The sequence below is a fragment of the Haemaphysalis longicornis genome, unplaced genomic scaffold (genome assembly GCF_048455015.1).
Source record: "Haemaphysalis longicornis isolate Haplotype H1 unplaced genomic scaffold, Haemaphysalis longicornis Haplotype H1 scaffold_9, whole genome shotgun sequence".
Lineage (NCBI taxonomy): Eukaryota > Metazoa > Arthropoda > Arachnida > Ixodida > Ixodidae > Haemaphysalis > Haemaphysalis longicornis.
Window position 1 is genome coordinate 135,929,079 of NW_027526460.1, and position 27,895 is coordinate 135,956,973.

At 46.9% G+C, this 27,895-nt stretch overlaps 1 long non-coding RNA gene across 1 annotated transcript; it reads right to left on the reverse strand.

The window, feature by feature from the left end:
- Positions 1-21,964: 21,964 nt before the first annotated feature.
- LOC144151945 (uncharacterized) lies at positions 21,965-27,216 on the reverse strand. Its single transcript, XR_013319010.1, has 2 exons — positions 27,032-27,216; positions 21,965-22,378 (listed from the first exon to the last, which is right to left on the reverse strand). It is a non-coding gene; the product is annotated as an uncharacterized LOC144151945 (long non-coding RNA).
- Between the last annotated feature and the right edge of the window lie 679 nt (positions 27,217-27,895).

The following is a 27,895-nucleotide window of genomic DNA, read 5'->3' on the forward strand; positions in this document are numbered from 1 at the left end:
CCTCTGTAAGCGTCGCTCAAATAAGCTATATCATTAGGAAAAAGGTAATGGCCATGCGACCCACTAGATCATTTCCCGCTACAGAACCTATGATATCTTATGTGCCAGCTCTGCAATTGGCTGAGGTCGGCAAAAGCAAACGTTAATTAGGCAGGGCTTATAAGCTTGCCGAACGAGCTGTTTGCGGTTAAATTTAGGGCACATTCTTTCTATACAATTACGAATGTTGGGATAAATAGTGGAAGTAACGCAAGTACTTCTAACATAGAAATACCGATGCGTGCTGCTGTTGGAAATGCGCGCAACGCACTTGTTTTAGGTGCACCGCAATGCGGTGCTTTGGGGTTGTCTCAGACGACCCTCGCCGATTGGCGTAAGCGACGGTGTCTTACGTGACCATATTTGTCGAGTGAATGCAATGTTTCACGAAACAACTATTTTCTACCTAAACAAAGACGAGCTAGGTACAAATATGGCCAAAACCAAAGCAAATGTAGAAAACGACCCTCCACGGTATGGCAGCGTCATCTACGTTAACTAAAGTTAAATAAGGCTGCGCAGCACACCAAGTTTAGCTTGAAGACCTGTTCTTGTAATGTCATTGCATGCGTCATGAAAACACTTGATATGCGGGGAGAATCAAAATTGTGACCTAAATTGATTAATCTATCAGTGAATAAAGCATCGTTTGCTTTCGGACAAGCGCTGGGGGAACTATAAACACGAACTTTTTCGAATAAAACAAGCTTGTATTTTGTCGGCATGGCCCCTTTAATGCAACTGGACCCTTCACCTCAAAAGGTAGCCGACCCCCTGACATACAGCCTTTGTTCCTAACAGAAGTCATATTTACAAATCTCGTGTTTATGTGCTTAGTGTTCCTCCAACATTTGCCACGAGCTGCCCAAACACTTGCGCGGCTTTCGGTTAAGAGTGTGAGGTACGTTTTTAACAAATAACCTGCTCCGATCCTCTGTTTTCGAGGCTACCAAAAGTCCTTGGCGATCAGCGCTTTAGAAGCGTTCATGAGGCTGTAAGTGCAGTGTCCTTGCGGATTCTGCAAGGAAGGGCCATATAAGGGAGGAGGAGGTTGTGCTAAACGAGCACGTCCTTGACCTCAAACCGAAAGGCGGCGCCTCGATGCTAGTACGGGATATTTGGCGAGGGGCGAAGCAACACCTTACCCGTGGCCATTTTGTAGGGGTCTGGTCATTGCCCAACGCGGAAGCCCTCGAAGCAAATGCGCACTCAAAAATCTTCTCTAGAATCGCGACACTACAATGCGTTAAAACACCTTTCTATTAAAACAAGCGAACGTTCTCTGATGTAATTCAGGTCGCAATCAACCGGTGAAATCGTTTTCTTTACCGTACGCGGCAAAGTCGGGGCTATTAACAGGGCATGGCAGCTCCGTCGGATAATTCGATAGAGGACTGCATACAGGCCCGGGCTTCTGTACGGTATCGTCTCCTTTTTACACCATCTTGAAGATATCATGATGCGGGAGAGCATCCCTCCTTGTACACTTACAGTTTTCTTCCCTTAACGTAAAGCGTTGTGGGCAGTGCAATCACGCGTGATGCTCCAAGGGGTCACGTCTGAAGGGGAGGTTAGAAGAAAAAAAAGGTAGAACTCTCCCCTGATTGTCTGACAAGTGAGAGAGTAGTTCAACACGCATTTATGGGGTAGAAGACAGAGGCAGGGTGTCAAACCGATAAACGGAACGGAACCGGTATTTCCGGAACTGAACCCGAACCCGAACCGTTATTTTTTGAGCTCACTGAACCCGTACCTGAACTGAACCAAAAAAAATAAATAGCGGTTTCCGGAACACGCGGAAATGGTTCGACCGTTGCTAATACACTGTCAATATCATTCAGGGCTTTTCTCTTTCACCCGAGGAGAACTTGGTAACCTCTCACACACTTGTCCCCTTCAGAGGAGTCACAACACTATCAGCGCTTTATACGTTGTCACAAAATGAGGAAATGTATGCCCGGCAGTGTTTCAATAGTATGCTGCTTCTGGTCGTGCGTGCAGAGTGCAAGGCTAAGCAAGGCACACTTTCGGTAACCTACAGGCGATATGGAACATCGAAGTTCCACGGTATAGGAGCAACCAAGCTACAAGAGGAGAGAGAACCTTTATTATAGACGGATAACCACTGGTTACGATGGATGAAAGGAATGAGAGGGAGGGTAAGGGAAAATAAACAAATGCCGGGCGTTCTCTGTAGAGTAACCAGCTTGAAAGGTAGAGGGCCTAAAATAGACTCTTGGGGAACACCGCGGTCGACGTAGTAAGTCGTGGGTTTCCATACAGGCGGGAAACCGTGAAGGCGTACAGGCCGGCTTTGGACTAGTGCTACAATCCAGTTTTACTCCGCCTTTTGGCTAAGATCAAAGTGTAGGCTTCAAGAATGTTGCACTGCGCAAAGGTGAAGGCACACGCCGTACCTGTTCCGCCTGCTGCACTTGGTAATTTCCTTGGAGAGGTCCCAGACATGAAAAGTGTAAATACTTGACCAGTGTTACTCACAGGAATAATTCAGTGGCTGAACCATTGGCGAGGATGTACGTTCGATGGCAGCCCCCGGCCGCTTCATTTGTGATGTAGACGAAAACTGACAACGTCTGTATGTTAATATTTCGACGCTCATTATTTAATGTTCCAAGGTGCTGAAATTTTGCCTGCCGCCGTGCAATGCATGGTGCGCCCCATAGCATAGGCTTCAAACGCGCAAGATTTTTTACAGTTGTGTTCACGCGGAGAAGAAAAAGAAAAACCCTATCACTTAGATTTAAATTATTCCCCGTACAGTTCATACAGGAATAATCCGCTCTTTTTCGTTTCCTTCAGCCATCGCTGTCGTCCAGCTGAAAGACCTGGCAGTTCTGCAGTCTCGCCCGAGTCATGACCAGAAGCGCAGGATTCTGGTAGTGGCAGTTCAAGTTCACGCACTGGAAGTCACCCTGAAGACGACGCTGTTGCTTGGACGAAAGGTGCCAGTCAATATCAAGTGGTATACTGATTTCCGGACGTCCCTCCTTTGTCCGACCACTCACATATCTAAACTTGCCATCACTGCGATGGCAGTGAGTGCTGCGGTGCCTCGCCCAATTGTTAATTACGACACGTAGAGCGGACGAGTCTGCACCGGCCATTTGCCATCTTACGTTCACGTCAGAACGTCGTTACAAATCACATTAGTGTGTCTGCGCCATACAGCCAACAAAACCATATCTTGCGCTTTGCGCCAACAAAACTACCCATAAAATTCAACAAGTTTTTGAAGCATTTGATACATTGGCGATTTGTGAAAGTTAAAAAAATTCCAGGTGGCGTTTTATATATGTTTCGAATTAGTAGCAACATTTTTCGCTTGTTCTTCATAATATTGTTTAAGTAAACCATTTATTTTACGTAAACTAGCATTACGACGATAAATGAAAAGTTACGGGTGAGTAATACTAAAATAAATTATCGCCCTAGTTCGCCCAGACGCACAAAAACGCGACGTCACATTTTGGCAATTTCTGAAGACGGGTGATGCGTTTTATTTTATTTCTAGAAAGTTCCTTTCCTAAATTAAAAAATAAATAACGCCTGTAAAACTCCCTTAGAAGTACCGGAACGAACTGAAATGACCTGAACCCGAAGCCTCCCCGAACCGGTATTTTTTTTCCGTTCGACAACGTGCTTCGAGGGAGTGAGGTTGGTGGTAAGAAGGCATGAGATACACCAATTTGATTAGGACACTGATTGTTGACGGTTCGGCAGGGACGGAGTTTACATGACTTTGGTAAATGTGGAACTACTGCGAACTGATTGATTATCTTGGGTCATGAAAATCAGGGTGAAGATGATGTTGATAGATGTGGAACTACAGCGTACTGATTGGTTAGCTTTGGCCATTAAAAGTGTAAAGTAAACCAGAGTCCGAAAACCAATAATCGGTAGTGTCCCTTACTTTCTTTTAAGTGCAGGATCGGGCCGCCTGGTGGTGAGTAACGTTAGGGAGGAACCTGCCGGTAGACAGGAAGGGATGCCCCCGAAGAGAACGTTGTTTCGGGTTTCCCACGCGCACACGTTTCGTTGTTTCGCAGACGCGCGTGCGTGTGTGCGTGTGCGTGTGTTCGTGCCTGCGCGTGTGCGCACATAAATGTGAACGAAAAACTTGGCAATCTGATGTGTGACTTTTCGTACTGAGGGGTCGCGATGCTTGCCGCTGTGGCTGCGTTTGAGGTGGGCGCTGAAGGAGTCTTGTTGATGCACAGAAGTTATTCCCTCAAAGTTGCCAAGGGCAGCAGCAGGTGACTTCCTCCCTGCCACCAATGAAAATTATTTACTGACACTCATTACTGCGACAACCCGAAATAAGCATCTCATGAGTTTCTTGCACGCCTTGAATAAGTTGAAAGACTTGGAATGCTAATGTATTTGAGGGCAACCTCTCTGGACAATAGGAAACTGTCAGTGATACTCTATACTTTTATCAATATGGCAGTGATCTTTATTCATGTGGCTTGTCCTCGCGTTCCGACAATCTACTCTCCGTATCACTTAAAAATTGGGTGTTAGGGAAACTAATGAATTCACTGTGCGGGAAAGTCGGAACAAGAGAGGTTTAGTGCTGTCGTTGTGCAGGCCTGCTCCAGCAGTGGTGGGACGTTCGGGATCCCTCTGTGCAGGCGCTGGGCATCCTGCGCGTCCCCCTGTACACCATGGCGGCGGACGGCGTGCGGGAGCGGCCCGTGTTCCTGGCGCAAAAGTTTGCCGGCGGCGCTCGAGAGAAGCTCCTCTGCGCGGCGGTGCGACTCGGTGTGCTCGACGCCGGCACAGTGCTGGACGCGGCGGAGGCAACGCAGCCCGTCGGGTGCACGTCATCTGCCGTACTGATAGGAGATCCGTGCCACTACACTGTTTCTGGCGCCACTACTTGATAGGGAATTCTGGGGTTCCGGACTTCTTGCGTGATTCTGAACTGTACACGACTGTGTTCAATGACTCGCGATGAAAGTGGACTTCTTTTACTTGTCCTTAATCTGGAAATGCCAGTTTGCGACGTATGAGGATTCGTATGTGTCATCAACAGCCGACGACGACTTGGGGGAACAAAAAGATTCGCGAAAGCCTCAGCTTTCAATATAGTTTTATGCAGCCTCTTTGTATACTGTGCAGTGTTGTGCGGTAGTCGCGTACGTGCCGGTTGAGGCCTAGTCCTTCGTTCGTAACGTAGTCTGGGATAAATGGTTATGTAGCACGTATAGCACGTATGTAAAGCCTCTGTACACCCTCGGCCACGTTGTTAATGCTTGGTTAACCAGCTGCCGTTTGTTACAGACCCTTCATTACCCCGTCACTCACCACGAAGGGCGATGCCGGCGCATGGCGTCGGAAAGCGTATTACAAAGAAGTAAAATTGTTTGGTATTGTGGGAGCTCATTCTCCGATATATTATCCGATGTGTCTCGCTGTCATTAAGCGAGATTTTGGTTCCAGTTCTAATGTACCAAAATTAAGGGCACTAAACCCGGCACCAGGCAGATTTATTTTGCAATTCCCGAACGGTACATTATCGGGCCATTTTTTTGGTATGTACTAAAGATATTACCCGCCGTGGTGGCGCAGTGGCGAAAGCGTTGCACTTCTCAGCACGAGGACGCGGGTTCGATACCCGGCCGCGGCGACCGATTTTCTAGTGGAGGCGAAAAGCAAAATCGCCCGTGTGTGCAGGATTTCGGCGCACGTTAAAGATCCCCAGGTGGTCAAAGTGAATCCGGAGCCCTCAACTACGGCACGCCTCATCATCTGCGTTGCGTCGGCGCGTTAAACCCTACAATAAAAAAACTAGATATTTCAAGTCTTCAAGGCACAGAAATTTATTATAAGCGGCCGATACAAATGTGTTCCTGTTTTGTGTCGTGAAGTCTATATAAAGCGAGGGATTCATCAGTACATTTTGAATTATTACTTAGATCAAATGAGTTATAATTACACGTCATCATCATTATCTTCAACATCACCAACAACAGCCTTCTTTAAGCCGATTGCTGGACGAAGGTCTCTCCCATTGACTTTCACATGCTCCTGTCCTGAGCCGCTCAAGCCCACGTCGGACCACAGAATTTCCCTATTTCATCTCTTCATCGTGTTATACAGGGGCAATACCTATAAGGAAGGGCGTAAGACAAGGAGAAAATCTCTCCAATGTTATTCACACCATTTTTACAAGAAGTATTCACAACATTGAATTGAGAACAGGTGGGAGTAAGGGTTAACGGAGAATACCTCAGTAACCTGGGATTTGCTGATGACGTTGCCTTGCTGAGTAACTCTGGGGGCGAATTGCAAAGCATGCTTACCGGACTGGACAAAAAGAGTAGTACCGTGTGCCTGAAAACTAATATGCAGAAAACTAAAGTAATGATCAATAACCTCCGAACAGCACAGCGGTTTGAGATAGGTGGCGAGGCACTGGAAGTGGTAAAGCGAATATGCCTACTTTAGCCATGTTGTGACTCCGGATCCCAACCATGAGTCAGATAATTAGAAGGATAAGAATGGTGCGGTGGCATACGGCAGGCATTCTCAGATAATGACTGGCAGCCTACCATTGTCCTGCAGAAGAAAGTGTATGACAGCTGAATCTCTCGTGAGCAGCTCTTGCTTGGGCTGCTTCAACTTCCTCATTCCGCCATCTTGTAAATAGAACGCCACCGCATCACCGGGACGTCTCGGCCCTTGGTCTCTCCTCTCATTTTATATGGTGCCGATAAATCAGGGAAGAAGGCCCTCCTGCGATTCCCAGTCTTCCGAACTTCGGCCTTTTGAATGAGGAGGACCCTTGATACCGACGACGGACCGGTGTGATGGACTGAACCGGTGGTGGTACGCGAAAGTGACCGAGGCGATGGGCGCAGTAGACGACGACGGATCCTCACCTCCGACGATTCCCTCGATGGGCGGCGATTCCTTGAACGGTGAGGGGAATGCCGCCGCTGATTGCGCAATGCAGGAGGCAGTAACTTTGATGTGTGAGTAGTCTTGACAATACGATGCGCCTTAACGAACTTAAGACGAAAAGAGAAAAGGTGCGGCTATACGCTCGTGAAGTACGCAGAAACGCAGAATCCGCATTACGGTTGAGTAATGACGAGTGGTGTTGCCAACAGGTTGAAGGAATTGATGCGACAGCTACGGAAAACAGAAATTGTATTGAGAACACTGAACAAAGCCGTTTATACACAGCGACTCCCTGGATGAGGAATATGCCACCAATGTAGAATATCAAGATGAAATCACTCATGTCATGATCCGTATCTACTATGAATTGAAATACAAAACGTACGACGCCACAAAACCGAGCCAGATCGACGAGATAATAAATTCCTCTACAAACTTCAATGAGTTTTTTTACACTGACAGAAGAATTATATAACCCACTTCATGTGAAGAATTTCCAAGAAGCCTCTGCGATAGAAACTTTGAATGTACCACAGTTCCTACCGCAAGCACAGCGCGACAATGCGACAACTTCGTTAGCTTCGCGTGATCTTCGGACAGAAGACGTCTTGATATTCTGTGCCTTCCAAGAGACTGCAGACACTACCATGAGCAAGTCAGGCATCGCCTGGACTCCCGTGACGTCACCACAAGCTACTGATCGAGAGTGTTCCGAAACTGACATCACGGACGTACCCCATAGTAAAGTTAAGTTCGTACAAGAAGGTGGTTGGTGTCGCAGTGGATGGGTGAAAGTAGCCGATGACGCTGACGCAGGAGGTAGATGATGAAGAAGAAGTCCATTTACACTTATTTATAGACGATGAAGCAAACATAAGACAAAACGACCACTGGGTTACAATTAAAAGGCGCCGCAGCGCACAAAGGGTGGTATCGCGGCGTGATCCCTGATGGGGGCCCGGAGGCCAAAAAAGGTGCCAAACCGCCGCGCGGTTAGCGAGGAATTCGTGGGGCTCTGGCGCCCAGAAACCGCCACGGGAGCGAGTCTTCGTGCGACCGCTCGCAGTCGCAGCTCTCGACAAATTCGTTGAAGCATGCGCGAGCAGTGCGCAAGCAATGCCGCCTCCCCCACAGCGGCGCACATGCCAATGAGGGTTTTGACCTCCGCTCCCTCCCTGGCCGTCCCCGAAGGTCAGGAGGAAAGGAAAGCCTTCCCCGACGCCGCGTTAAAGCCGCCGGCGAGGCCCATATAAAGGGTTGCGACTCGCTGGCGTCGGCGGAGGCCGCCCCAACCAGGGTGTCGAACCGGAACCGGAACCGAACCGAAAACCGGAACCGAACCCGAATTTTTGCCCGGAACCGGAACTGAACCGGAACCGTATTTTTTCCGCCATTTTGGAACTGAACCCGAACCGGAACGAATCGAAGGAACCGTTCCGAACCGGTTCCGGGCTTCAGAAATGTGATTTCTAGTTTTCCAGTTCGGTACCCTACCTTGCGTCTGAAGATATGTTGCCACTCCCCAGACAGAACCATGAAATATTTTGCGTAGTCTGCAGTTCCCAAGGCCCATCATGTTCTCTTTCAATTATTTCCCTCAATTTAATGTAAAGTTGTCCGTATATACTATCAGTTTGCGTTAGGCACTGCCCATCTCTCCCAATTATCTTTTACGTTTAGAATAACTTAAGTTATAACGCATATTACGAGGCAACATATCATGGAATATTCTTCATGGTTTCTCTACATGGTGTTTAAAATCGCGTAAAGTTTTTAATGTCTTGTTAATTCGCATGCATCCCTGTCCGCTTGTGAAGGCCTTCAGGGACACCATCAACAATACATCCATATCTTCCACTTATAGTTTGAATGGGCAGTTCTATACAAACAGCACTGAGACACAAACACTCGCAGTTCTCAAAATTAACGTAACTTTTTCTTGTATACAGTGCCGTTGTGTCTTTTGCTTACTGCTCTAAGAGAACATGAGATTTTAAAAAATGGGGAATCCTAATTTCCACTTTTAAAGTATATTTGGTAGCATTTTTATGTTATCTCGAATCTGCTTAACCTTAAACTGAAGAGGTGAATGGATTGAAGTCGATTAGTGCGGGTTAGCGGGTAGACTCGCCACACCCCCTCGCCACATCACCTCCCCACACCCCCTGTTTCGTGGACTACGTGTGGCTTTCGTCACGATGTGGATCCTTTAAAAGAACGCTCCGTACACCTCAGCATCACTTGGCACGGAGGCAGTGAACAGAACGGTCGCCTGATAGTCGCCTTCCTATTTCACAGGTTTGAATATTCTGCAGTAATCTTTGTTCGCTTACTCAGTGACTTTTTCTGTTGCCTCTGGTGCCAACCACCCAGTGTCATTGCTATTGTGCGCCCTTGTGTATAATCCCGCATTGCTTTGGTCATGAAAAATGACATTGCTGACCTAAGACGCGAGATCGCTGATCTTCAGCGTGAATTTCGAAAAGAAGTAAGGAAAATGCAGAAAATCTACGAGGAAATTAAAAAAGAATAAGAAACCACTAGGAAATAAAATGTGGAAATGCAAAAAAGCTGCGAATTCTTCAACAAAAGCTACGAGGAAATGAAAGAAGAATGTGAAACTACAAGAAAAGAAAACGCAGCTTTGAAACTTTCAAGTTCGACGTTGTCATGATAACGGAAACCTGGTATACGAGTGACACAGAAGTGCTGCGCCTTTCGGGCTTCAACACGTTCTTGCTAAATAGGTCCCACCACGAGGTGGGGGTGTTTTACAGCTCGTGTCTACACAGCTTTCTTGTAGTACAATGAACGAATTTTCGACAGTTACGACAGATTATGAAGCTTTAACGGTGAAATGTAAAAATGCCATTTTTGTTGTTGTGTACCGCCCCCCTGATGGAAAACTCGAAAAGTGTTTCGCATTTTTAGAAGACCTTAACAATTTTGTTTCGTCTTATGGTTTACAAATAACTATTGGTGGGGACTTTAACATTAACATATTACAGGGAAGCGCACATTCGCGTGATCTAGAGCTCCTTTCGGTTATTTCGGCTGCATGAACGTGATCAAAGAACCGACTCGTATGGGCCGTCTTTCCCAAAGTCTTATTGATGTATTTATAACCAGCGATATAAATAGCAGCACCATGTCCGGTGTGATTGGTGTACATATAGGTGACCATTTACCTATATATATGTTCTCAATGCACACAGAAATACTAAGATGTAAGCAATGTCCCGAATCTTTCGCTTTTCACGATATTAATCAGAATACTTTGACTACTTTTCGTCAGAAGATTCCCTCTATTTGGTGGAACCCTTTACTTCTGTGCACCACTGCAGATGATGCCTACGATACTTTTCTAGAATATATAAAGATGCGTATAAAAAGTCTTTTCCTCTTAAGATGGTCAAGAAAAATAAGAATATAAGGAAACCATGGATTACAGACGAATGTCTGAAGATGATCCGTAAAAAAGATTTATTGTACCATAAGTTTGTAAAAACAAAGAGCAGGGACGATTTTGTAGCCTTTAAAAAGTACCGAAACTTTGTGACAAAGTTCTCACGCTATACTAAAAAAAATGTACTTCGAACATGTGTTTTCTGAGGCTTCCTCCCGGCGGGATGTCATGTGGCGGGAATTGAATAAACTTTTGCACCCACTTGCCCCCCGTAACGACGACTTTGAATTGAGAGTAGATAATAAACCACTCAAGGGTCAAGAACTGGCAACCAAGTTTAATCACTATTTAACGAATCTTATGCAATGCTCTCACAATGAAAGCGCTATGAGCTTCCTAAAGGATTCTAACCCCCACAGAGCCTTTTTTTCTCCGGTAACGCCTCAGGAAATATCGTCGATTTTCTTGTCACTAAAAAATAGCAAGGCCATAGACAACGATAGGCTTCAGATTCGGCCTATTAAGTTTGTACTGGACCTTCTTGTATCGCCGCTTAGCCATATATATAACTTATGCCTTACTACTGGTGTTTTTCCAAAAAAAGATGCAGCAAGCTAAGGTCACGCTACTGTTTAAATCCGGGGACAAAATCAATTTTTCCAATTATAGACTGGTTTCTGTACTTCCAGTTATTTTAAAAGGCTAGAAAAAGTAATCGCGAAACACCTTGTGTCCTTCTGTGACAAACACTCTATTATATCATCAAAACAGTTCGGTTTTCGTAAACATATGTCAACGAATTAGCTTTACTAACGCAAAAATAATTAATAATCCAGGGATTTGAAGAAAAGAAGGTAACTTTAGTTATATTTATAGACTTTTTCAAAGGGTTTGATAGAATTAGTCATTTAACATTGCTTTAAAAATTACAACATTATGGATTCCGGGGGCTTTACTCTTTTGCAATCTTATTTAGGTAACTGGCAACAGGTCGTAGCAATAAAGGAACACAACTCTTCTTCACAAGAGGTAAGAGCTAGAGTCCGCAAGGCAGTCTTCTAGGGCCAATCCTGATCAATATTTATATGAATGATATCGTGGAAATTACTGACATTGCAAATTTTATTATTTACGCAGATGATACCAGCATTTTCGTTCAATCGTGTGATACTACTCAGCTTTTGCATTTAGCAAATATACCCCTCCAAAAGCTTCACAAATGGACTAAAGCAAACTCGTTAAAAATAAATACTAAGAAAACTAACGCGGTGTCATTTTCACCAGCTCAAAGATCTGTCGACAGAAACCTCAGTTTGTACATCGGATCTGAAAAGATTTGTATAGTTAGTGAAATAAAAAAAACATTAGGCAATGTTTTTAATGAACATTTAAAATGGGATGCCCATGTCGATCACGTCTGCACTAATTTATCTCGAGCGTGTGGGGTGCTTTGTAGGTTACGGCCTGTGGTTACATCAAATATTAAACTTATTCTTTATCATGCTATATTCACAGCTCTCGTCAATTACTGCAGCCTCGTATGGTTAACCAGTTCCGCAAAAAATATTAATAAGCTGCATTTATTTCAGAAAAAGGCCATTCGACATATCGCAACTGTACCATATGACTCTCACACCAACGAACTATTTCTGCAGTATAATTGGCTTCCTGTCCAATGTATCTACAACTTTAATCTTCTAAAAAAGTATAAAAATAGCTTGCAACACAACGGTGCAGCATATCTAAGTCTATGTAGTTTAAGAAAACCGTTGGACGTACCGTACGAAATTAGGGGAAGGAGTACATGGTTCGTGCCGTTTTCAAGAACGAATTATGGCAATGATAGGTTGCAATCCCGAACTGCCCGCCTTTTAAATAACCTAGCCTAGAGTGGCATAGCTATAAATACAATTTCTAAGTGAGACTTAAGGAAACGTTTACTGCTGAACATAGAACATTTTTAACTGACAATCTATTAAGCGTTGTCTCTCGTGGCAACCTTGGTTTAGCCAAAATTACTTGTAATATTTTTCAAGCGTTTTATTGGCATTGTCTTCATTCCCTGCAAACTTTAGCATCTAAAAAGTACCGTACACTGATTTTTGCCAATATTGTGTGTATTTATTTATGTGGATACTTCTGTGTTGCATACGTGTATATAACATGACTTTTTCTTCAAGTTTTGTCTTTTGCTTTTTTTGTGTCTACATATCCAATATTTCTCTTTTTATGTACCTGTGTACCCTGTTTTGTTTTGTAACCTTTATATGTATGTATATACCTATGAGTGCCTATATGCGTGTATGTATATGATTTAATAAGTATCTTTTACAGACTGAGCTATAGTGCGTTTTAATGCTTTCTTTTATATTTGTATGTAATATCGACATGTTAAGGCGAGATTTATTTTCTTGGGATTATTTCCTGTGCGTATCCTTTAAACTCCTGTTTCTGCTCTGCCACGCCAACCGTAAGGTGCAAACACCTCGTCAAGCTGCAGTTTTGCAGCTTTTTGTGTTTGTCCTCGCATTTCTATGTACAAAATGCTCAATAAAGTTGAAGTTGAAGTTCAAATTAGTTAGTTGAGTGAATGAGCTAATGTGAATTATTGGGACTGGTGTGTTGATTAATTTTGATTAAAAGAATTAGCGGGTCAGTGAAGGCGGATTCGACGGTCGGACCAAACATGATATCTTTGGGGTCCTTGGCATTTGGAAATTTTGCAGCGTTCTCGTTCTCGACCAATCAAGAAATTTTGTCACGCACAAAGTAGCCGCAAAGTTATGTGAAGACCGCATGAATGCTATAAAAGGTCTTTCTTTATGCCCGTATTGCGCTATTATGTTGTTGCTATATTAAAATTGACATCTCAGACTAAAGTTAATAACTAATTGCCTAACGCATATTGTATATTCATCAAAGAGTTTTCAAAACGTGTGTATATATGAAGGGAGACAGTTGGAAAGAAACTAAACTGCAAGAAAAAAAGGGAGGGACGATCAACTGGTTTGATGCAACAGCCGCCCGATAGCATTCTTCAGTACCTTCTCTTTGTGTTACCGTTCTGCAGCCTCCCACATGTGTAGCATCTCAACCGCCGAACACAGCCCCCTCTAAGCTGAGGAAGCGGCGACAGCACGTGCGCTTAGCCAAAGCGGTGTCAAAACTCTCATAACAGACCCTCCTTAGCAGGCGTGGCCCAACTTTGCCAACGGTCGATTGCATGTTACAGCACTTCCGATGATCAATCAGAGACCACCAACGAGACCAGTCACGATTGTATGGGCGCCAGCTCATACTGGCATCCACGGCAAACAAGATCACCAACCTCGTGGTTCGAGATTTGACTCGCTTAGCCGGCGCTAATGAAGCCCGGCCCGAGTGCATGCATCCTGCAGTCACAGACCAAGAAGTTACTCAGCACTCTGGCCTCTTCCATAGAACGTACTCCTCCCCGCACAAATCGCTACCGATTAACCAGGAAACATTACTCCACACCCTGTGGGCATACACCTTCCCACACAACGGCAGACTTCACCTCTTTGACGGGACACAACTCTCTCCATTGCGTTACTTCTGTGGAAAGCCTGGGAACCTCATACACATAGTAGGCGGCTGCGACTAGTGTGCCGTAGATCCATCCAACCTTCACGTTTCCATAGAGAATTGGGAGACAGCCATGGCCAGCTGCGGCCTGGAAGATCAGTTGTTCTTGATGAAAACAGCTGTCGATTCGGCCCCCTCGAATGAGGACGCCTCTCTTAAACATTGTCTCGATTGAATTAAACTCCATTTTCAATCTCTCTCTCCCTCTACAAGTGATCATTACTGCTGCTTGTGACTTCACTTGGCTATCATCTTTCCTAGAGCCCAATCGCTGTCACCAGTCGCTAAAGGACCATTAGCAAGTTCCTATCTCCAGTGGTTCACTATCCAATGTCGTCCTATACCCGCCGTCCAATGAGTCTTTAGAGCCATTCTTTCTTTCAAACAGCTCTGTTAGCAGATAAAAGATGAGAAGTAGGAAATTCTTCTAAATGCCACCTGCCACGCTTGGCAGTCGGCGCCACATACTCGTCACACTACCATAAAAAACATTTTGCGGGTACAGTTAAAGCAGCTCTTCAAAACCTTAGATAAACTCGCCGCGGTGGCTCAGTGGCTAAGGCGTAGCGCTGATGAGCACACAGACGCGGTTTAGATTCCCGGTCGCGGCGGCCAATTTTTTGATGGAAGCGAAAAGCGAAAACGTCCTTGTGTCCGAAATTTCGTCGCACTTAAATATCCCCAGGTGGTCAAAACTAATCCGGAGCCCTCCACTATGGCGCGCCTTGTCGTCGGCGTTGCGACGGTGCGTTAAACCCAAGAGAAAATAAATAAATAAATAAATAAATAAATAAATATAACTAGGTAAATAAATAAATAAATAAATAAATAAATAAATAAATAAATAAATAAATAAATAAATAAATAAATAAAAAGCAGTAAATAAATAAACACTTTCGAAAACGCTTTCAATCTTCTTCGCATCTGGAAGCACTGCGAGAACTATAGCTATTATCAGCACAGAGCAACATTGCGTGATTTGCTCGTCGCTGCGGATACACCTTCAGTTTCTGCTTCGCTTTTGTGGCTTTTTTTAGATGGGTATCAAATGCGTTCTATTCTGAAACTTAAGGAAAGCCGGCAAACAGCCGCTACACCACTGTAATGACGTCATTCAGCGGTCGAAGAACGCGAAGACCGGGAAGGAGAGAAAAATATTTTGAGCAAGTTTCTATGTTATCTGACGAGGGGAGAACAGTAATTTTTGGCTGAGGCACATTACGACCCCATAGTATAATGTGTTGGTTGACTACTTTCGGCAAGCACTCAAGATTTAGACAAAAGTTGAAATACGTGTTGCAGGGTCGCTTTAGTTTGGCGAAGACAAAATATTTTAACAAAGAAACCTTCATTATGAATTTGTTGCTATGCCGATTTGATAAGGAAACAAAAAACGAGCACAAAAAATTAACAGAAAAAAACACGCCTGCTTTTTTTTTTTCTTCGAACCCGTTTGAACCCGTTTGAACCGGTTCGAACGGGTTCGAACCGGAACGGAATGGTGCTCTGGAACTGAACCCGAACCGAACCCGAAAGGCTTGAACCCGAACCCGAACCGAACCCGAAAAAATTCCGGTTCGACACCCTGGCCCCAACATTCCGCCACCGGATGGGGAGACACAACAAGGCCACGAGAAGGGAGGGGGGTCATCGTCAAGACGGGGTTCATCGGCGCTGTCATCATTACACCCATTGAAAGCTAAAAGGGGAAGATGAGACGCACGTGTTGTCAACTAAAATACAATCGATAGATGACGGTGAAAAGCGGAATACTGACATTTTTGAGAGACATCTCAAGAGGATTGTCGTTACACGCATCGTACAACACAGCCGAGGAGTTTGCGATAAGCCCCCTTTTATGAAACGGAATGCATCTCACAATGACGGTCCGAACGCCCAGAAAGAATTGCGAACGTCCAGTTGCGAACGTCCAGAAAGAAGCATGAAGGAGCTAAGAAGCTGTTTTCCGGCCGAGATTAATATAAAATGGTTGTGTACATATCCGAGTTCAGGGGCGTCGAAGATAAACTTCGAATTTCCACATGGCTTCGTCTGCACCGACTCTACCGGCTTGTGCTCCGAAGACGGCCCCTGATGCAGCTTCGCCTACCGATTGCCTCAGAGTATCCGACAAGAACGAACGAACTGAAGGCCCCTACTGGACGCGGACTGACGACGGGCTCTGTGTGCGCGGGGAAAATGGGGCCGGGGAAGATGTAGAAACTTCCCAATGATCATCGCGGCACCGATGCGAATATCATCATCGCTGCCCGTAATCTCTCGTGAGCAGCTCTCGCTTGAGCTGCTTCATCTTTCTCATTCCGCCATCTTGTAAATAGAACGCCACCGCATCACCGGGACGTCTCGGCCCTTGGTCTCTCCTCTTATACTCACTGTAACGGAGGCTCGACTCCTCCGGCACATCCAAATGAATGCCCTGATCACTCCCTCCCGCCTTTTCCTCTATCGCTATAGGTCTGACCCCTCTTGTCCCAACTGCCCCACTGCCTACGCTGATTTACCTCATTGCTTATTCTACTGCCCTGTGGCTCAGCTATCCGACTCCTATCCCTCCCCATCCCTTTCCATCACCACCTGGACCGACTGGCCTGGCTCTGAAGGAGAAGAAGAACAGCGAAGTCTGCTCGCCCAGGCAGTCGACATGCTGGGCCTGTAGCTTTTGCCGAATAAAGGTCTTTTCTACTCTACTATTGTGTGGGCATTAAAGGGACCCTGCAACACTTGCCATCGACTACTAGTAATGTATTTTGGGATAAAGTCTATTGTCCCAGAAATCTCCTCCCGCAAGAATTATGAAAATCCGTTCACAATTAACGAAACTACGCGCGATGAGAAATCGCGCATAATCGTTCCCTCTCAACTCGACCGCGTACAACGCGACGAAAGCTGCGCGCTCTCTCCCGGAGAGGGGGGCGGCTCGCGGCGTTCTCTTCGGCGGCCTTCGATATATCACATGCCGGGTAGTTTTCTCCTTTTCTCCGCAACGCGGAGAGGCCTATTTCCGGTCTGGTGCCACAAAAAAGCAGGCATGGGTGCCTGCTCGCAAGTGCGCGCTCGGGCTGATAGGGCGTTTTTGAAGCAATAAACGTTTGTAGTCGAGTGGTCCCGTTGAAAGGGAAGTATTGAGCTCATCACTCAAACTCCGCGCGCACTCAAAACACAAAATAAACGGCAAAACTGTGCCTACAGGTTCAGGCATAGAAGAGGTTCGTACACAGCGATGACGACAACGGAAATGGGAGAATCTAGCCGCGAAGTTGACCAGTGACAGCCGATCGGGCAGCCATGGCCTATGTGACGTCCCTCGGGCCATGCATAATGAGGACAACTGAAGAGAGAGCGGTTGGTTTTTCCGCGTCTTTCACATCGATTTGCGCGCTCACCGCTTCACGTGCACGTGTAATATTTGGCTCAGGTATTCCTGGCAGTGTAATCTAAACGTCGCGCATGTTTACTGGCACTGCTCAAAGAGTGTTGCAGGGTCCCTTTAAATGCCTCAACCCGAGCCGCATTTCTTTGCTGTGTGAGACGCGTGAGATTTACACATAAACCTTCGCCGCCCTTTTTCGAATTGTCCATTGTGATTTAGTGAATAAACAATTCCCTGACGATTACAATACTCCCTAAAGAAAATTTGCGCGCAGCGAAAACTGCAGTCTGATAATGATGTGAAGGCACTTCGGACATTGGAAACTTGCTTGCGCATTCACCGCACCAATGCAAGGGGTTAAGTGTTCTTGTAATATTTTGTTTTATATCCTTATTATCATGCCGCAATTTGCATCGCCTCCCCCCCTTAACCCCTTACGCAACTAGTAAGCGCCATAAAAAAAGCAAAAATGCATAAATACAACATAAAAACTTGCGTAACATTCGTCTATGCACTATGTCCGTACACTGATGTTATTACACCACCAATTGTTCTGTTTCATGCCATCACCCTAGGTAGGCATGGGCCAAGCCGAAGAAGGAAAGAAAGAAGTAAAAGGTACTGGAAAAGCCCAGGGGTACCATTGAGCTGAAAGGTGAGCGCTTGTAGGTTTGCACTCTTTCGAGCAGATGTACTATCGCTCTCAAGTTAACTCGCAACCTGCGAGCGGCGCCGGAGCTGCTGCTCAGCCGGCGTGCAGCCAGCCACTTCGGATCTTCTGATAATCATCAGCTACCCCGGAGGGTAACTACTGCCTTTGTCCCAGAGAATGCGAGACGCGTTAATGCATCCCACGTAATTCAGCGCAGCCTTGTGCAGCGGCCAAAAAAGTGTGACTGCGACCCGGGGTTGTTTCACTGCTATGATAGCATCCCGACGTAGCGTGGTTATCTTACGTTTTTGTTGGTTGGACTATGCGTGAGTACCGAAAACGAGCACCGAAAACGAGCACGAATATCAAGTAACGCACCATGCCTTACACATTTTAAGTCACTCCGCAAAACTGGGTGTAACTGCACTGCATCGGGCGCATTTCAGCACCGCATTCGCTTCTTCAACGCCCGTGTTTACCCGTGCGGGTGCGCATGATTATAAGAAGAGCTTAAGCCCTCTCCCGCTAGATCTCGTGTGCACGCCTCGCGTTGCAACCGCAGCCTGAGGACCCGTTCAGGACGCCGCTCGTGCAGTGCGAGTCAGTCGAAAAGACGGCCGTGGTCGGCTGTCTTTACGGTTAATAATCCGGAAATCCACATTTCTTTATTCTGCTTCGTTAGCTTGCCTGGAAGTCGATTCGCATAATTCTGTATTCCGAATGCTTTGTTGGAAGCGTTATACTAGGTCAATAGTGATGCGCATTCTTACCTATAGTTTACGACCCACCTTTACTCTCCTAGGAGGTCCATTTAATGCAGACAATCATTATTTGTACCTGCCGCGTTACTTTGCCACCTGGCGCGGTTGGTGCTGTTGAGGTCGTTTTTAGACAAGAGCCCGTAAACTGCTCTCCAATTAAGAGGCTCACATTTTACAAACATCACTCAATTCACTGTTTTGGAGAGTGGGGTAAAGTAGGCCTTGTTGGCGGAGGATGCTCAAAAAACTTTAGATTTATTGTGGTGTTTGCGATTCAAAGCTTGTTATGACGTCAGCGCAGCCGCAGCGCTCGCTCGCTCCTAATACACGTGCGATAGATGAGCTGCAGGATATCGGCGCCGGGCGCAGTACAGTCTTTCTCATCGCTGAGCATCCTTCTGCTGTCGGGTTCTATGCTTAAGTGGAAGGAAGGAAGGAAGAAAGACTTTGCTGAATGCCTGCAACTCTCGTAGCCACTCGTCGATCCCGACGTCATCCCTACTCGGATAACCCCTTCGCTATTCGCTACGGGGTTGGACGCGGCTGCCCCGTAAGGGAGGGCGTCGCCCCGCAGCTTTCGCTCCGGTGCTGCTTTTCGAGGGCGGCCAGGACCTGCTGGACGGCTGATAGTTGAGTGTCCTTGTCACAACTGCGCACTGCTTCTTGGATCCACGGTGGTAGGTCTATTCTGGTTGCCGCCTCGTTAGGTCGCACTACACAGTCCCACAGCAAGGGGGCGGTCGAGGCCCTAGCATTGTTACATAACACGCACGTGTCGTCCGAATAGAGTTCTGGCTGTATGTGTTTCATGACGACCGGGGTCATCAGTAAATTCGTCTGCAGCTGTCTGAACGTGCGCGCTTCCTCCCTTGTTAGCTCGGGTTGAGGCGGTGCCAGTACCCTCCTACTATTTCTATAATATTTGGTGACACTCTGAAAGGTATCGTACCTGTCCTTCGTCTCGGTCCACCACTCTGCAGACGATTCCACTGCTGCCGCGCGGCCAGCTAATCCTCGCGCGACTGCGTTCGCCGTCTCGTTGTGTTTGGTGGCGCGTTCCGATTCCTCGTTCGCCGCGTGGGTGGGAAACCACTTGATTGTCACCTTGCGTCCATCGATATTCACCCGCTCGAGCACCCGCACCGCTTCACAGCACAGCGAACCCTTGGCGAAATTGCGCACTGCACTCTTTGAGTCGCTAAGCACCGTCGTCTTCTCTGTGTCCGCGATGACCAGGGAGATGGCCAGCTCTTCCGCTCGCTGCGCGTCTCTCGTGACGGTGCTCGCGGCGTTCACCGTGACTCCCGTCTTCCCATCTATCACTACCGCCGCGAAGCACCGGCGGTTGCCGTACTCTGCGGCGTCGACGAATCTGGTGCCCGGAACGTTCAGGTGATGTTCCAACACAGCCTTCGCTCTGGCCGCTCCCCTGTCCGCGTTGTGGGTCGGATCCATGTTCTTGGGTAACGGGTACACTCGGACGGCGTTCCGTACTGCCGCCGGTACTTCGCGCTCTTCCTGCTTGCCGAGGCTCTGAGGGTCGGCCACCGTCTCCATTCCGAGCCGGGCGAAAATGGTCCTCCGCGTTCGCGAACCCTTGAGCCGCTCTATTTGGCCGGCCCACTGGGTTTCCATGATCTCCTCCAGCGTATTATGTATTCCCAGCTGGAAGAGCTTCTCCGTGCACGCGCTGTCGAGCACACCTATGGCTGTCTTGTACGCCTTCCTCATGGCCGAGTTCAGGTGGCTGCGCTCCTCAAGCAACCACTTGTGGAAGGACGCCGCGTAGGCGACGTGGCTTATCGCGAAGGACTCGATAAGTCTGAGCAGGCTGTCCTCCCACATCCCGGATCTTCTGTTCGCCACTCGCTTGATCAGCTGCGTTGCGGCCGCTACCTTGCCTACCAGTCGGGTGACCGTGTCGTTGTTCCCACGGTTGCGCTCGATCAGGAACCCCAGCACACTGATCTTGGCTACCTTCGGGATCGCCTGCCCATTGCTTGTGCGCAGGCTGATGTCGCTCTCCTGCTTGGGTCTGGATTTCGGCAGGATTATCAGTAACTCCGACTTTTTCGGGGAACAGATCAGGCCCGTGCCCTTCAACTGGTCTTCTATGGCGTCCACCGCCTGTTGCAGGGAAGACTCAACGTGTCCGTCGCACCCGCCCGGCACCCACAGCGTGATGCACTCTAAGAAGACGAGGAGTGCTGGGCACTCTGTCTAGGAGTAAAAACTTTTGTCCCATATTTCACTCCCTTTGGCAGCATTGGGCGACTCTTCCGAGGAGTAGCGCGTGGCGGCCAAACGAGAGGCGAAACACTCCTCGTGGGATTTACTTGCTGCTGTCGGAGCGGAGTACTTGAACCCTGTGTGGGAATTGCTATGCCATGTACAAGGCAGTGTTCCGTCACTCCCATTAGGCGTGAATAAGCTCTATTGGCTTCGGCGTTCCCGGATACTGCAGACGGGTACTACTACTCTCTTGTAAAGCATCTCGTTACGCCTCAAGAGCGTTCTGCTATTCCCCGCGAGACAGCGTGTTTTCGCTCCGCCTGCTACTAGCCCCCCCCCCCCCCCCTTCCATCCCTACGATGGTACTATAGGCAGTTACAAGCAAACAAAACAGGACACGCCATTTTGAAACATGGGAAGAAAAAACAAGGTCAGACTTTATTTTTCGAAAAAATACCACAACAATCGGTTCATTCTGCAATTTCACACAAAAAGCAATTTATTTTGAATTAAAATATCACAGCATAAAAACGGTTCTTACTCCACATGCACACAGGAGACGTAACGCCTATTGAGGATACATCCAAGAAAAATTCACAAATAAAAAAGCAGCAAAGCAATTGATAACACTGAAATAAAAACATTAAATTAAGACAATAAAAATGACAGTAACACCTACAAATAAAAAGGTACTGGCATTAGCACGAAAACGTCAGTAGAAATACAGCAGTGGGAAAATAGTTAACAGTATTAACATAAAACAAAGTGGCCTTAGTACATCAGTGAGTGCTTCACATGGACTGGAAAGCCAGCTCTTATTTAGGACACATCAAAAACATCTACAAATAAATTTTGCGACACAAAAATCTTGGACTAAAACTATTCAGCGTGGATTACTATTAGCGCATTACAAGGTGCAATCAACACAGATACAAAGCCACTGACACGGGAACTTTGCAACAGATATATGTTGGTGGGACAATAGGAAACCACCGGAAACATTCCCACTGGGTTTTTTAGGCGGGTGGTTCTCAAATGAGGATGCGCTAGTAAGATTTAAAAAAGGCATAACTTGGTATTAAAAACAAACACGTTCGGGCTGAATGCTTCACAATGTTGGTGGCGGCCTTCAGAACAGTACCGACCAGGGCACCGTGCTTGAGCCGAAGTAACGTCTACAGAAGCAAGAAGGTGCGCTTCCCCTTTGAAAACACAGACAGCAGCAATGGGAACTCATCCACGATGTCCAAGGATGTGAGGAGAAGTGTCTTGAATGCGACGGCCACTCCTGCTGACGCCTCGGGGATCTCGTTCTCTCTCAGGAAAAAAAAAATCTTCGGGCAAATACCGTCTTCCCATGGTTCCTACATAGGAAGAAAGAGGGGGACAGCAAAGATAAGTTCTACAATGAAAAAAAAAAAATTACGAGTTTGACGACGTGATAGATTAGTTTTTGCTCCGAGAGAATGCATTGAACCCGTATTGGAATGCAATACTGCTTGGCGCAGTCACAAGTCTACATGCGAATGTGCGGTGACCTTGGATGCAGCCACGCTCATTGTGCCACTTGGCCAATGTCATGTCAGACAGCGCGCCCTACAGCTGTCTGCCTACGCAATGCGCCCCAAACCCATTAGTGCTTACGTGTCCGTAGCTTCTATTGTTTACCCCGCTATCGTTCCCGGTATAAAAACATTTAACAAAATTTAAGTAAAGAGAACTCTTTTTGTAACGTTATAATCCCCGATTAATTTGCATAGGATTTTGCCCTCAGCCGACTGCAACGTACGGCCCATTATACGTTCACAAGTACAGCATGTAAAACTTGCTATAGGTCATATAGCTACTGTTTTCTTCATTCTCGAGTACGCTTCGTTGCATGCACGCTGCAGATCGCAACATCTGATGAGAACCAATAGGCTCGTTATTGAACGATCAGAACGCTCGAACATTAAACCACACGCAGCGACGGCGACAACCGACGCGAAAAAAGTACCGTAATGGGTACAACAAACACTATGGGCGACAGCGACAAACGAAAAAAAAAAATAATGCATTGCTGCCAATGCCATTCGTCGTCGTTGCTGCCGCTCGCTCGTGGGCTGCTTCTGGCCGGTATAAGCCCGCGACGGCGACGGCCCGTCGCCTGCCGCAGTTGCCGCCGTCAGCGGCCTGTGTAAAAAATTTTTGTCTGTGTCGCCCACAATACCTGTTTGCCGTACCCAATGAGTGAGTTTTCTCGCGTCGCTCATCGGCTTAGACGCATGTAGTTACCCCTTAACAGTGCGGGGCGTACGCCCCGAAAAGTCCCATCTCCGGCCATCCTGCCCTCAATCAAAACGCAAAAAACCTAAACCCTGTCAGGACAGCATTTCAGTCTGCTGCTGTACGCGCGGCGGTCACTAAAATTATTGTAATTTTAGTGACTGCCACGCGCTAGACGCGCTCCTATCACTCAGCCTACACTCTTAGCCAAAAAGGACTAACGGGGCATCGGCGTTAGTCTTTTTGGGGACTAAATGCGTTGCCACTAGAATTAGTCCTTTTTGGGACTAACGGCAAGGGTACCAACTGTTAGTCCCTTTACACTTAGTCCCTTGATGGTTCAAGCGTTGGTCCGCCATAAAGACTAACTGTTGGTCGCTTGCAGATCAACTGTTAGTCTCCTCTGTTAGTTCACTGGAGACCAACCGTTGGTCTTCTGAGTATCAATCGTTAATCTTTCCCATTACTCCCTGTAGACCAATTGATGCTTTCAAGACTAAATGTTCATCCCTGCAAATCCTCCCCTTTGGATTAACCGTGCCTACTAAAAGACGATGTGCTGGCTCGTGCAAATACTCCATGAGTGACTTGTTCCATTAGGCCGGCAATTCAGAAGGCACGAGTAAACACAAGAGACCAGAAACAGTATTTCTTGGCCACTTGAAATATTCACGACAAAGAAAATGTCACTTTCAAGCTTTTATTGCAACACCGTGTAATCAACATACACAACACAAGTAAACCGTACTCTACTCTTAATGCTGGAGTCTCTATTTCGGAGGCCTGTTTGGCACACCTTGTCAAGGCGATGCGCCCTGTATTGGGCTATTCCGGGTGTTCATGGCTGGTGTCCTTGGCGCAAGCGCGCTCCACTTGCACGAGGTACGTGTCCGTTGAGAGGAGACAACCATCCTCCGTGAAGCTGTCAGCAATGGGCGAATGTCGTCACGCTCCTGCAGGAAAGAAATAGGGCAACAAAACAAGTGTTATTCGTGGTAGGATAACATTCGTGGTAGGACGCAAAACTGAGAAAGACACAGTTTCCAGCAGCCCTAACAAGCATCCGTAAAAATACCCCAAAAAGCGAAAAGACAGAAGCAAAATCAACGCTTTATGTAGTGCAGCCAAACGTGGACCGTGAAGTGCACTGAGTACAAAAGTACGGATTAATTAAGACCATGGCCACGGTCGTTAACATGCGAAACTCAGACAGTGTTGTTTTTCTGACTCCAGCAGAAAAGACGCCGCTCAAACCAGCAATAGAACCTGGGGACTCATGCTCCCTAACTCAACGCGTTCAACCACTGAATCAGGGCAACAGAAAATATAAAGATTGCTCATTATTCGCATGCAGGTTCGCTATCATGCTCAGAGGCTTACGTAGCACGAAACAAGGGCCTCTTCCCTCCCTTTCACGAGGCATGTAAGGAAACACGCTTTCTGTCAGCACCAGCTCTAAATCAAAATGGTTTGACTGCAATCAAAAATAAAAAAAAAACAAAAAAAATCAATTATTGGAAGAAAACCTGCTTTCCTGCGCTTATAATGCGGGTTTGTAGAACAAGGTCCTTATTGATTTCTGGCTGTGGTGTCGAACAATGCGTTTTTATTTCGAAAATGTAATAAGAGCCAAATTTTGTCAATATTTAACAAATTTAACAATGTGTAAAATAGCCTCAGGCGAAACAAACAAAAGGGCGTCCCCTCAGCTTGCTGCATGGGGAGTGGCTATGGCTGCACGTTTTTATTTCCTCTCTGCGGGCAGTTCAGAGTGAGTTCGGATGTGCACACAAAAAAGGCTTTTAAAGGAAAGGGGCCAAAATGTTTGAGGCTGACCACGCTGCGAGCGCTTGGCTGCCAGTGAGGGAGCAACAAACATGAAAAAAAAAGTGAAGGAAGCTTTCGGCCACTGTAGATTAGTCACGCGAGCGTGCGCCTGCTACTGTGAGATTCATGTGAAAGGTGCGGGTGACGGGTATGTGTGGGAAGGACTTTTTTTAGGGGGGAAGGGGGCGCCTTACTGCAAGTTTAGGTTCGCCGTGGCGGCCACAAGAAGGGCCGGTACTGTAAAAGGGGCCATCAGAAAACACTATTCTGGAAAAAAAAAAAAAAAAACTCGCCGTGAGGTACAGAAAGATACTGCGGTTCTGTTAGAGGGCTTTTATTACCGCGGTCAGACCGCGCCTTCGAGGAAAACTTCATATTGACGTTCTGCTGTGGTCCGGCAGATTACTAGTTTGGGTTCCGCAAAATATGGAGAAAAATGCCGTATTCAGCTAATTTACACCAGATTTTAACCGTTATTGTCTAGTTTTATTCTGGACGTAGTTGCGGTTACGAGGGTACAACTATTTTTGTCCTACTCAGCCTCAGCGTGTATCGCGTCCATTGCAGATCCGGCATTTTGCCAGACGTTTTGTAATTTTTCTTTTAAAAATATCACGTTTTCATTTAAAATTTAATATTTCTGAGAGTAATTCTTGTATCCTAACAGCGCCATATTGTTATTTTAGTGTTCGTTAATTTGCCTAAAAAGTTAGAGCCCTTCAAGAGTCTCGACCACGTGTTAACCACATTTTGACATTTCTGGCTGCAAATGTATTAAAACTGCAATTTCAAAAGAAAAAAAGTTAGCGGTTAGGTTCCTTTTTGTACGCTGCTTCTTCTGAGGTGGTTTTTTATGCGGTTTGGCCGCTCGTTTGAAGAAGAAATGCGTTTTTACTATTTTAGGGTTAAGTAAAAAGTTAGGTAAATATTGACCGAAACAAATAAAAATTAGGTCGTCGTCGGTAGTAACGCCAAGCGAATCGACTGGCGTTGTTTAAAAAAATTAACTGACACTCTGAAGCTAACATGCAAGCTCACGAACTTCAAAAAAAGGGTGAATGGGGAAAAGCCGCCGCCGCCGCAGCTCACCTTTCGCACGTCCGTCCCCGCTGGCCGCCGAACAAGTAGAAACAAGTCGGAGGGCCCCCGCCAGGGGGAGCAACAGCAACGTTGCGGGAGCAAAGGTTGTTGTTGGTCTTTCCGTTGGTCCCATTCGCGTCGGGGGTCCAACGTTTGGTCCCTTCATTTTGCACACGGCCCTAATCTTGGCGCGTTTGGTCTTTAGGGGACTAAATCTCCTTCGCGAGGCGTAAATGCCGCAGTTCGTCTCATTTTCTCCCATTTTGGCTAAGAGTGTATTGTACGAAATTCTTTGGAGCCGCGCAGGTAGCCACAGCTACTGCACGGCAGCCACTCTAACCCTAGCCGCCGAGCTAAGAGTACAAATAAAAACGCAAAAAACCTGTCTGGACAGGATTTCAGTCTGCTGCAGTACTCGCGGCGGTAACTAAAATCATTGTAACTTTACTGACTTCTACGCGCTAGACGCGCTTCTATCACTCAGCCTATTGTACGAAATTCTTTGGAGCCGCGCAGGTAGCCACAGCTACTGCACGGCAGCCACTCTAACCCTAGCCGCCGAGTTAAGAATACAGGGTATCGCTGCGACTACTCGCGCGACCGTGCTTCTTACCTGCGAAAACATTCGGCTAGGATACCAACACTTCACGAATCAAAGGGATTGAAACGGTGCAAGACTCGACGCTGTTTGCACACGGGTACAAAAGCCGCCCTTCAAATCTAAGCAACGGTCAAAATGAGTGACGAAAACTTTAGGGTTAGCCGCTTCCGCGGACCGAAGCTAGACAGCAACTCTCCTTCGCTAAATACACAAGATAAGAATACCAGGTTAACTAATGGCTTACCTCCACTTCCCGCCAGCATTTCTTCGTCCGGTAGATAAATCCATGGTCGTCATCCCAAGATCCCAAGCTTAAGGCGCGAAGCCTGCAAAGGCAGCGACTACACACCGGCTGGCCCGGCGGCTTGCGCGCGCATTGCTACACAGTGCATATAGTTCCGGTATCGGCCTCTGCGCCGCCGCAGCTGTGATGTCCGTCCGAAATAAAAACTAGTTCCATGCATGCACGCACGCACGAACGAACTAATATACGACTTGCTAACGTGTTCGTGATCTAACGCTGACGCACAGGCATGCAAGCAGTTAGCGAGCACGCGTCACACTGCGTTCAAGCAAGTATGAGGATAAGGGCAGGTCAAACTTCGCATGTTGAGCAAGCCGTCTCCGAAGCTTCGGATAATTCTCGTGCCGAGAATGCTGGCGCCGAGAAGGCGAAAACGAAAACAGACACCGAGGGGCCAAGCGCGGAGCACGAAACACCTGAAACCGCCACCGTCGCAGCGAACTCGGCCGGATGTTTATACCAACGAGTGAGAGCTTTGGAGCTTTGGAGTCTTGCCTGGGGCGTGTCACGTGTGTGTTCTGTTCGCCGAGGAGAGTCGCCCCACGCCTGCGCACCGCGTGAGACGTTTTCTCCCCGTGCTCTTCTGTCCTGATCCACTGTAACCTCAGTTTTCTCACTAATGATACCTTTAATTCTCAAAACCTAGTTTCTCCTATTCGATGCGAGCACGCGTCGTACTGTGTTCAAGCAAGCATGACGATAAGGGCAGGTCGAACTCCCCATGTTGGATGAAGCGTCTGTTTAAAAGTCCACTTCGTGCGTAGCACATGGTTTACAAAGCGCAGCCCTGTGTTCCGCGCTGGC